The sequence below is a fragment of the Equus przewalskii genome, chromosome 28 (genome assembly GCF_037783145.1).
Source record: "Equus przewalskii isolate Varuska chromosome 28, EquPr2, whole genome shotgun sequence".
Taxonomy (NCBI): domain Eukaryota; kingdom Metazoa; phylum Chordata; class Mammalia; order Perissodactyla; family Equidae; genus Equus; species Equus przewalskii.
The window spans coordinates 37,354,407-37,366,410 of NC_091858.1; the positions used below are offsets into that span (position 1 = coordinate 37,354,407).

Below are 12,004 nucleotides of genomic sequence, written 5' to 3' on the forward strand. Positions count from 1 at the left end.
TCTGACATCAAAATGAGGTCCCCAGTGATCTTTCTCTATAGTTTAATGAAATAGGGTAGAAATGAGGTCTGCCATGAGCTGGGTGAGCAGAGTCGCTCTAAGTGCCCAGGTGAGGACACTCAGGGTCGGCTGTGGGCCGCAGTAGGTCATTGGCAATGTCTTGTCATTTACGCCCACAACAGGACCATGGGCACAGAAGAGACTCCCCACCTCCCATCTTACTGATGAGGACACTGCCTAAGGTCATACACTTACGACAAAGCCCATGATTTAAACCAACACGCAACAATGCCTGGTCTCTTTTCCATTTCCCTATAAATACACTGCCTGAGGTCACCTCGCCAGCAAGGGATGGAGAGGGAATTCAAATCCAGGGAGGAGAGGAGACCCATCTGGGTTGAATAAGTATCAGTTTCTTGAAATCTGTGTTTGCACAGGACCGGCCTCATGGGTGTACAACCTGTGCATTAATAAAGTTAACGCAGCACTGATCGTTCCAGCACAAGGCAGTGTTGGGTCCATCATCAAAAGTTTGTACATAGGGCCGGCTCGGTGGCGCAGTGGTTAAGTTCAACGCTCCACTTTGGCAACCTGGGGTTCACCGGTTCGGATCCCAGGCATGGACCTAGGCGCTGCTGCTCAAGCCATGCTGTGGTAGGCGTCCCACATATAAAATAGAGGAAGATGGGCATGGATGTGAGCTCAGGGCCAGTCTTCCTCAGCAAAAAGAGGAGGATTGGCAGCAGATGTTAGCTCAGGGTTAATCTTCCTCAAAAAAAAAGAAAAGAAAAAGTTTGCACATGTGAGCAGATATATGTTTTATTAGCTAAAAATATTCTAAATTATAAACATATAATTAAGGAAAAATTTAAAGTAAAGTTGATATATACATACAACCACTGAGACAGTTTTGCAGGTGCCCGGGGCCGCGTGCTCAGGACAAATAGAGCCTTGTAGTGAAGGCTTGCTGTCAATGTCCTGCCGTTCTTAGCGATTGTGAGCAAGGGGCCCAGTGTTTTCATTTTGCACCGAGCCCAGCAAAGTATGTGGCTTGTTCCCTCCTTCAGGGCATACAGTGTATATATTGACAGCATATATACATTAAAAGTGAAAGACACACACATTTCCAATACAAACATTTCAGATATGTAGGGGTCTAAAGAAAGTTGTTGCCTGACAGCAGAGCAAGATAACCATTTATAATTCTGCAGGCCCTTCACGTTAGAGAGACGACTCTGATATTCACGCATACAGCAGGCCTGATTTTTATTACCTGTCTAGACAAATTATATTGATTCACTGCATCTCAAGTATTTTCAAGGAGTCTCACCAAAAGAGGAGCAAGCCATTCCAACGGTTATTTACATCAACTTGATTTTTCCTTAACAGTATGTCTATAATTTAAAATATTTTTAGCTAATAACACACATAGTTGCTGTCATTTATAAACTTGTGATGACAAACTCAACAAACACAGCCTCATGATGAAATTACAAGTCCTACATTAAATTTACTAATTTGCCTACATCTATTTTTTATTTTATTTTTAAAATGATCACGCAGTAAAACTGACCCTTTCACTTTTGGTGTTTGGCTCTACGAATCTTGGCAGGTGGGTAGATGTGTGTCACCACGGGCGACCGACCCACAGAACCCCGCCCCTCCCCAAGAACCTGGTCACCTTCCCTCAAGAGCCACATGCCCCACCCTCGCCCCTGCCAAACACTCGACTGTTCTCCATTGTTTTAGTTTTGTCTCTTCAAGAATGTCGTATATAAGAGTTTATGCAGTATCATGTCTATTTTTTTTCAACACATAAATAGTACATTTATGTTTGTATAGGTATTCGACTGGTTTGCCCTTTGTTAGAAGAAATCCCTTAGTTTGGGAGGACAAAGTCTAATTGAATCATGATTTCATTCCTTCGGAGATGGTAAGAAACCACGGCGGGCTCACGCACACGTGTAAGGAGCAGGCTGCGCCACGAGCGGCTGAGGGACACTGCTCCAAGTTACTCATGGCCCACCTTTGAAAGATGACGTGAACAAGGGAGGGGGAGGCCCTCGCTGGAGAACGCCAAGAACCTGACATTTGTGCTGGAATTTGGAAAGCAAGTGTTTCTCCCTCTACCAGAAGTCCTGGCGAGTCAGCCACGCGTTAACACAGAAAACACTTTCCTCTTCAAACAAGAGCCTCCGAGAGAGACGGCCAAGCTGGAGAGGGGCGTTCGCAGTGAGTCAGCGGAAATGCTGTGTTTTCCTGGTCGGGTCTCAGCATCCGGGACTGAGGAGCTCCACCAGGAGAACTCCCGGGAAGACATTTAACCCTTTTCCTCGTCGGCTTCTGCATCGGTGGAGCAGGGACAATGTAGGCAACACTCTCCTGTCCGCCTCAGAGCCCTGCCTTGAGCATCAGATGAAATGACGCGTGTACGTAACCAACCCCTCTGTTAGTACATTACAGAGATAAGTATAATTTCTTGTAACATAAACCTAAGGGCCTGCTCACTTCACCACTTGTCCTCCTTCCAGAGTCCCGGGCACCCGTTTACCATCTTCCTGTATTTGGACCACCGCTGGCCTGGCCAGCAGTTCATACCTTTCCATTTTTTCCATCAAAGCACACCCTGCCATGTTCCATTCCTCCAGAATTAAGGGATTTTCTTTTCCTTTGTCAATTAAGAAATGATGCGCTTCTCACTGCCTCACAGGAAAGGCGAGGTGGGTGACATTTTAAATCGGTGGGACTTTTGGGGTTCCCTAAATCTCAAAATACATGTGACATGAAACCTCAGGGGACGGCCGTCTCTCGGCAGTCAGAAGCAGCCCCACATGAGAATCCCACTGGAGGCCACTCTCCTGGCCACAGACATCACCAGAATTCACTTACAAAAGTTATCAGTTACTGGATCTGAGCTGTTTAAGTCTTCATCAAAGGATCTAAGTTTTGAGGAAAACTAGGCAAACGGTTAGCACATACAAAGTTTTCAAGCTTTTGGAGTATTTCCATGAACAAATTGGATAAATGGTGAATTTATACACACTTCACCATTAACACTTACGTGACCAGTGGAATAACTTGGAAGTCTCCTGGGACCGCCAGGGAGGAACAGTTCAGAGATTGAGAAGTGATGGAACTCTGACTTCTGTTTCTAAAATTAAGAGGCTTTTAAATGAAGAGCATTTTTAAAGCCGCGTCCCTGCCCGGACGGCCGGCACTGCAGGGCCCTGTGGTCCCGCTGCAGGCGTCCCCCAGGCCCGATGAGTCTAACCAGGGGGAGACTGCGGGGGACGATGCGGCAGGAGAGGGGACGAGGCTGGAACGAACCCGGGCACAGTGCTCCGGGCGGCCGGGCAGAGGGATCACAGGACGGGCTGCAGAGAGCGCGTGGCGGTCTGCAGAGTTGGGGACAAGGACACACAGGCCAGTCGGGAGCAGGCAGACCCAGGAGACAGAGAGAAGGACAAGCACAGGGCAATCGGGACAAGGGCCCTGTGCAGCTTTCACACGAGCCTGGAGTTCTTGTCTCCAGGAACGTGGATGAAGACACCCCGCTGGCCGCCCCACGTTCTAGCCTCTTCCGCTGCTTCAGCAGGAAGCAAGCAGGGGTGGCCGTGGATGTGGTGCGCCTGGAAGCCGCGTTCCCGATGCCGTCCGTCAGTCTGACATCTCGTGGGGATGACACAAACGCAGCCAAGACGTCGCCCCGTCACGGGAGGGGGAAGAAACATTCTCCCTGGTGAATTAGAGCCCCGGCCATGTTGAGACCTTACCCAACACATGGAAACACGACGCAGCTCACGTCTCTCCTTGAGCATCAAGGATGCATCGGAGGCAGCAGGTTGGGGACACAGGGAAACACAGAGCAGCAACGCGGGACGACGCAACCAACAAGAACGCTGCATGCCAGAAACAGGGCGTCCCCACCAAACCAATGGGACACAGGGCAGCGAGTTCCCCCACATGTTACTTTCAGCTCAGGAAAGAGTTTCTGTTTCCGGCCCAATTTCTATAAACAACAAATCTGCAATTCAGCTCTTCGGAGAGGATTTCCACACCCAACCCCGTGTCTGCCATTCTGAGGTCCGGGGGGCGCGCTCCGTGGCTGCACAGGTGGAGGATGGCCCATGGCTGCAGGAGGGCGTCCATCCTCTCAGCCCGCCCGTCTCCCTGGAAACCCCGCCGCTGGTCTGAGGACACAGCGTTGCTAAGCCCAGTGGAACCTCTGTGGCACCCGTGGCCCAACAAATAGCAAGTCTACCCAGAGACTCTCGGTGCTGAACTCGGGGCTCCTGAGCGGGCTGCCTCCGACTCCGCTTTATCACATGGAGCAACCTGGGGCGTGGGAGAGACTCCGAGTGGAGGAGGGAAGAGGGCAGAGGACGAGGACGAGGAGGAGGAGGAGGAGGAGATGGGCGCACGGGAGCCCTGCGGATGGGATGGAGGGAACTGAGGGACAGGGACTGGTGAGCACACCACAGGCATGGCTAAGGGGACCCAGAGCCGGGTGGGATGTGAAGAGCCCAACTGGGACCAGAAAGGCAGCTTGGACCCCAACACGCAGTCTCTAGTTCTCAGGAGAAGCATTCCTGCCAGAACTCTTTTTTTTTTTTTTAGGAAGATTAGCCCTGAGCTAACATCTGCTGCCAATCCACCTCTTTTTGCTGAGGAAGACTGGCCCTGAGCTGACATCCATGCCCATCTTCCTCTATTTTCTATGTGGGACGCCTGCCACAGCACGGCTTGATAAGTGGTGCCATGTCTGCACCTGGGATCCGAACCAGTGAACCCTGGGCCGCCAAAGCAGAACATGTGAACTTAAACGCTGCGCCACCGGGCTGGCCCAAGAACTTCTTTTTTTTAATTTAGAAAAGTCTGATATCTTAAAAATCAAGGACTAATTTTTTTATTGCAGTAGTATTGATGGTTAAAATCGTAAATATTTAGTGCACAATGTGATGAGCGGACACATGGTACAGCTGACGAGTCTTTCTCACCTCTTCCTCCTCAGAGCCGGGCGGGGTCTCTGTGCGTCCCTCACCCTCCGGCTCCTTCTCCCTCCCGGCTCCTCCATCGTGCCCTGTGCCCATGCCCCCCTCGTGCAGGCAGCTTTCCAGCAGAGAACCACGTGTGCCCGTGCTCTCTCCAGTGCAAGGCTGCTGCTACACAGGGGACTAAATTTAACAGGGAACTGTCCTCTTCCTTTCTCAACAGAATTGACCAAAAGCCACATTTCCCTTGTGGCTGGAGGTAAAGTTTGAATTTACGAAGTCTATACATCATCAGTGCTCTTAACAAATTACAGAGCACAGAGCCGTGCGGTATAACGAAATCGGCTTTATTCTGTTCCAAAGGTTTGGGCTGTGAAAGGCTTTGAGTCCGAGGCTGCGTTTGATACCAACTCGGGAACTGCTGCCTGTTATCTATTAGCAGCGAAGCGCTCAGACACAAACTGTGAGTTGAGCTGACGGTTTTCAGCCGGTTTCCAGGGTGAAGGCCAAGGCGGGCAGGAGGCGCTGGCCTCCCACCGGCCGCTGAGGCCAGTTTGCTTCTGAAATGAGAGCAGAGTGTGATTCTCCTCCGTCTGCTACACAGGGAGCAGCGGGGACCCTGCACCCAGGAAACGAGGGGCCGAGACGCTGCGCCGACCTGCAGCCCGGAGTCTTCCCGTCCTTAATGTTTAACACTCAGCCAGAAGGCTGGAACCTAACCACTGCCGAGGGCTCCCGTGCCCTGACTAAGGAGCTCGGGATACAGAAAAAATTACGGAAGGACAAGAAAAAATAGAAAGCAAACCCCTGTCTGCATCCTAGGCTTTTTTATTTCCTGGCAAACAGTCTCTTTGAACAGGTGAGAACTGCTAGGAAAGGTCTTAAATAAGAGGCTAGCAGGGGGCCGGCCCAGCGGTGCAGCGGTTAAGTGCACACGTTCTGCTTTGGCGGCCCAGGGTTTGCGGGCCCAGCTCCCCGGTGTGGACATGGCACCACTTGGCACGCCATGCTGTGGCAGGCGTCCCACGTATAAAGTAGAGGAAATGGGCACAGATGTTAGCTCAGGGCCAGTCTTCCTCAGCAAAAAGAGGAGGATTGGTGGCAGATGTTAGCTTAGGGCTAATCTTCCTCAAAAAAAAATAAAAAAAGAGGTGAGAAGGGCCGACTGTGAGCCGTTTGGTAAAATAACCTAAATGACATTGTGCCAGAGAAAGAAGGGCCAGTCGGAATGAGTGAATCGGACCCCAGCTCAGCCAGGAGTCAGACGAGAGAGAGGAGCCAGCACGAGGAGTAGAGGCAACAAGGTGGTCGAGAATGACACTGGACAGCGGCTACGACCGGCGCTGGGGGGGACATCCCGATACCGCACCTCAGAGAGCAAAATAAATTCCTAAGGACTAAAGAGTTCAAAGCAAATACATAAATCAGGTGAGTGGTGTCCAGCCTCCGATGGCTCAGGGTAAAGTACACATGTGAACAGAAGAATCACCATGGAAATGACAGCTTCGACCACACAAAACGTAAAGCTTCAGCTTCCCTAAAATTATAGGCATAAATAAAATTCTCAACCACATAAAAACAGGAAATAATTTTCTGTGAAGCTTATACACAAAGTACATTAAAACTGATAATATTAGAAAAGCCCAATAAAAGAAATGAGCAACTCCCAGAAGAAATACAGGGGGCTAATTAAACACATTAAAGTGTTCATTCTCACTAGGAATCAAAAGGAAGCAAATTCGAACAGCCATCAAAGATTTTCTTAATTAAAGCAAATTTGAAAAACTTTAAAAAAAATCAACCAAGTTTCGTTTGGGGATCACAGTCATGTATAGCTGATGGGAATGCAAACTGGGAGAAAGTTTGTGAAAAGCAATTTGCAAAACACATGAAGAGTCTCAAAACACTCTAGCTTTGACCCGGGAACCCCACTTCTAAGGAAATCAACACACTGGTTTATGGCAAAGATGCCCATATGAACTAGGTCCCTCTGGTTCTTCTGTGTGGGATGCTGCCTCAGCATGGCTTGATGAGTGTTGTGTGGGTCCACACCCAGGATCTGAACTGGTGAAACCCAGGCCACAGAAGCAGAGCGCACGAACTTAACCACTCAGCCACAGGGCTGGCCCCTGTAGCATTTTAAATATGCAATAAACTACGGTACAACCACGAGAGAACGTCATGTAGTCAGTTTACTGGCATGTGTTCAAAACTGTCAACAACATGCGAACCTGGCCATCACACGGTCAATGAAAACACCCACCAGCATCACAGGGGGTGGATCCACCTGCAGCACCGGCACCGGCTCAGGACAAGACCTGCACACAGGTAATCCTTATCTGCTTTACCTTTTGCACTCTTTCAACAGACAGCAAGAACTAATTCCCAGGAGAGAGAGAGCCATTTCTTTAATAGTGCCGTATAGAAACCCGAGTCTGAAAGGAGGTGTAAATTCAGTTCCTCCACTAGCAAACTGCGCTTTGACATGGAAAGTGTGGGAGAACCCTGGTTCTAAACCAGGGGTGATCCTGGCTACAGCTCAGGCAGAGGAACACTCTCTGGCTCCCAAACTCTGGCTGCCCCTCCTCCCAGGGCCGCCCAGCCCTCCTCCTCCTCCTCCTCCTCCCCAGGGCGGCCCAGCCCTCCTCCTCCTCCTCCTCCTCCTCCCAGGGCCGCCCAGCCCTCCTCCTCCTCCTCCTCCTCCCGGGGCGGCCCAGCCCTCCTCCTCCTCCTCCTCCTCCCAGGGCCGCCCAGCCCTCCTCCTCCTCCTCCTCCTCCCAGGGCGGCCCAGCCCTCCTCCTCCTCCTCCCAGGGCCGCCCAGCCCTCCTCCTCCTCCTCCTCCTCCTCCCAGGGCGGCCCAGCCCTCCTCCTCCTCCTCCTCCTCCCAGGGCGGCCCAGCCCTCCTCCTCCTCCTCCTCCTCCCAGGGCGGCCCAGCCCTCCTCCTCCTCCTCCTCCTCCCAGGGCGGCCCAGCCCTCCTCCTCCTCCTCCTCCTCCCAGGGCCGCCCAGCCCTCCTCCTCCTCCTCCTCCTCCCAGGGCCGCCCAGCCCTCCTAACTCCAGCCTAGGGGACTTTGAGGGGTGAGAGATGGTGTCTAGAGGCTGCAACCGTGGCCTTAAAGTTACAAAGGACACTAAGAGCCTCCCACTGTGATTTCAATGGTTTGGCTTTTAGAGTTTTAATAAAAGCCAAGGATTTAATAACATGACAAGAACATACTCATGAAGATACACACCAGGCCTCAAATTCGAGAGCACCAATCAAAAGAAAACTATCCCCATAGTTTAGGAGGCGTCTAAAACCCCAGATGTGATATTAACTTGCTCGACATGTAACTCGCATGTGTCTACATGGATGGCACATGCATACTGTGTACCAGCATGGACACACTGCCCACGGACACCCAGACGGACACTTGCACGCGAGCACGCTTCCACGCTCCCATGTGCAGCAGCCCCTACTTGCAGACACACACTTAATTCGCCTTCATATTAGAGCACACAGGTTTTCTGGAGGGTCTTCCCTATCAAAACATAGAGAAATGATTAATACACAAATGTGCCAACACATCCTTTATCTGGTATATCATCTGCAGTGGATAAACGATGACCTCTGCACTAAAGGCTGGACGTCAGGCCCTGGAACCAGACCAGGGCCCGCGTGGAAGGTTTCCGGGGAAAGTCAAATTGACTGTGACTGACAGCCGCTCCTCCAAGGAGGGATGGAGTGTACGTTCAAGGACCAGCCATGTGGGCTGTAGGAACGTTTCAGGATCCCCATGTGGTACAGCGCAACGTGTGTGTCACACAAAGATGACAGGTATTTCCTTTGTGCGAACAACCCCTCCTGGCCTCCTGTTGCATTCCTAAAGAAGACAGTGGAGTCTGAGGCACATGCTACTGACACCCAGAAAATTCACACCAGCATTTGTCCCCAAGGAAACGAGAGCCGGAAACAAACATGGCCACGGAGAAGGGGGCAATCCTGCACGTAGAGAGGTCCCACGTTTTGTGGCAACACCGCCTCTGTGAAACCACATGCAGGGCTGTCCCGATGAGCTCCTGCTTTCTGTTCCACTCTGTCACTGCTGCCACTGTTCCCGCCCCACAGAGAGGCCTGAGGAGGGTCTCTGAGTGGCCGTCCTAGGGTGGACAGAGCCTTAGAGGATCCCCCCAGCCCCCACTCCACTGCCTTGCCTCTTGGCTTCCTTATGAGGGCTCTCACTTTGTTAAAGCGTGAATATTTTTAAAATGCAGGAAAAGAGAGAAAATAATACATGGTCATGTTTTCACCCTCCGCCCAGAATCCAGAGATGTTAGCGTTTTGCCGTATTTGCTTCAGACGCCTTTTTTACCGAAAGAAACCACATGCGAAGGTGCGACAACCTCGCCCACCACCTCCTTGCCCCCTCCCCCCCATCCAGGACAACCATTATTCCAAAACAGAGACGACACTCCCGTGCTTCTGTGGGTTCATTCACCGCGCAGGTGTGGGGCTGGCTCTGGGATGCCTGTGTCGGACCTGCAGGGCCGGCCTTCACTGAGGGGCACTAACAAGCATCAGCTACAGACAACCCCGCACCCATCCCGTCACCACCCTCTGTGACGCACGGACCCACCTCTGGAGTCCTCCCGGACACGGCCTCCTGCTGGGGCAGTTGCGAGAGAGATGACCGTTGTCCTCAAGGACACCAGCTTCAGGCCGCCATCAGAGGGCCGTCTCTCGAGGGGTTCCCTTCCAAAGCTCGCCCCTTACGTGGGGGACCACATGGAAAAGCCGGACCCGCTCTGCCGGCTCAGTGTGCTCTGGAGGGAACTCACAGAGGCTGCTCCAGACCTTTCACAGAAGCCCCACCCCCTGGAGGGGCATTGACTGGCCGAGTCGTGTCTGCCTCAATATTCATCCAAGAACTTCGACGACTCCTTGGAGCCCCTGTGACTCCTGGGAAAGACCCGGGCGCTCGGATCTTCCACAGGAGGCACGGCCCCTGTGCGTGGTTCTAAGGGTGCGACCTTAGATGGGCGGCGAGGGCTTCTCCTGCCGTGGCAATCCGTGAGACGCGGGCTTGCTTCCGTTCCGAGTCCCTTTCGTTCTAAAGCACGGCCTGGAAGGTGCTGTGTCTCCCATCACTGAAGTCCGACCACAGCAGGCTCCTGTCCTCCTGCCCTCTGCCCTTCCACAGCTCAAAGACGCCCGCACACTCAGGGAGCGAGGATGGCGAGGCGCCGACAGGGGGCTGCGCCCTGGAAAGGACGTGATGGAGACACAGCGCCGTCCTGACGGGGGCTGCCTGTGGCCCGGCCGGAAAGCTCTGCAGAGATGGGGAGGGGAGCATCTGGACGAAGCCATCACCCATGGAGCCCTCAGCACGTGGCCACGGCATCAAACCGACCCCGGGAGGCCATGCGGCTGGGCCCCGAGCCAGCCTGGCCTCCTCGGGGCGAGCATCTGGCTCTTCTCCCCAGGCCGAGGGCAGTCCCCCTCGACAGCGTGATGGAGAGTGGTTTTCTATTTTCAGAAATACAACTACCGTTTCTCCCTCTGTCTTGTGAGAGGGGTCAGAGCCGGGTTTTCTGTCACCTGCTGAAGCCGCCCTCCGTCAGGTTCATCTCCATGTGAAAACCACAAACAACGCCTCCTTCCTCCCAATCTGCCTTTTGTTTTTTGCTCATTCATGCTTTATTTTGTTTTTCAGTTGTGTTAACTGCTTTTTGTCTTAAGTTCCATGGGGACTCCTTCCACTCTCTGCCCGGCCCCCCGCCCCGCCCCAGTCTCTGCACCTGATGGGAGGGTCTGCCACTCCCTCTGTTGCCAGCGTCCCCCTCCTGGAGCCTCCTCCCCAGAATCTAAGGATGCTTAGGGCCCTTCCAGCATTTTTGAAATAAGGGCAGCAAACCTTCTCCTTGCTCCCAGCCTCCCTGAACCACCGCCACGGCCCTCCCTTCACAGCCTGACTGCAGAGCGAGATCTGGGCAATTGCAGGAGACTGCCGCGTATGGCAGACACTCTGCAAATGCTCTGGGGGCGGGGAGTGACGCGGGTCCGGAGCAGACTGTCTGGCTGGCCTTCCGTTCTCTCTGCAGCGTCCCCGATGGCAAACGAGGGCTCTGTTTCCAAATGCTTCCTGGAGCCGCCAGCCCTCCCTGAGAGCTGCCCCAGGACGAGGGCAGAGGGCCACCGAGACGCATCCTCAGCCCTATGTGCACTGCGGTTTTCATTTGAGTCTTCGTTGTGGCTCCGGGATAGCAAATCTCCACAACTTTGACTTGGCCGCTGGTCCAACCTCCAGACCCACTCAGAACTGAGGCCAAGCCCGTCCTTGTAAACGTGTGTCTTACTCACGACAAAGAACAGCCAGGCTTCGACGTTCACGGTCGCTTTGAAGGATTAAGTAACCGCCTAGAAAGTAATACGAGTGATTCTTACAAAAGCATGTCTATCAGTATTCGCACATCAAAAGGAATGCTCCCCTTTAAAATATCTTCAGCTTGTGCTCTCACTTCTTGAAACACTTTAAGAACTTCTCCTTGGGAAGCGTTTAAAAGATTGGTGATGGTGGTTCTCCAGCCGCCGTCTCCTGAAACACGACTCGGGGACCCCAGCCCGAGGGGCGCCATGCAACTCACCTCCTCCACCGGAGGTCCCGCAGAGTGGGGTCCTCATGACATGCCGCTCACTTCCACGTCCTGCTCAGCACAGTTCCTTGCCAACTGGGAGCGCATTAGAGGCTTTTTGCTGAAACTGGGTTGAGGTTATAAGGATCCTGCATGAAGATACACTCTACAGAGTCACCTTCCTCCTGGCAAAAGGGAAACGTCTTTTCTCATCAACCCACCTCCTCAGACAGGATGGGGCAGTGGACGGCGCAGTCTTTCTCTTCCCCACCACCAGCCCCAATTCAGGACAGCAGTGAAATCTTTTTGATCACCCCAGAAAAACGCACAGAATTTTGTCAAATAAGCTCAGAAGGTCTGCAAGCTTAAACCAATCCGTGGGTGCCCAGAGGACCCACG

At 52.7% G+C, this 12,004-nt stretch overlaps 1 protein-coding gene across 50 annotated transcripts in view; it reads right to left on the minus strand.

The window, feature by feature from the left end:
- The window catches only part of ARHGEF10 (Rho guanine nucleotide exchange factor 10), a 168,924-nt gene that overhangs the window by 37,679 nt on the left and 119,241 nt on the right, over window positions 1–12,004 (minus strand). The gene's annotated exons all lie outside the window — the stretch shown is intronic.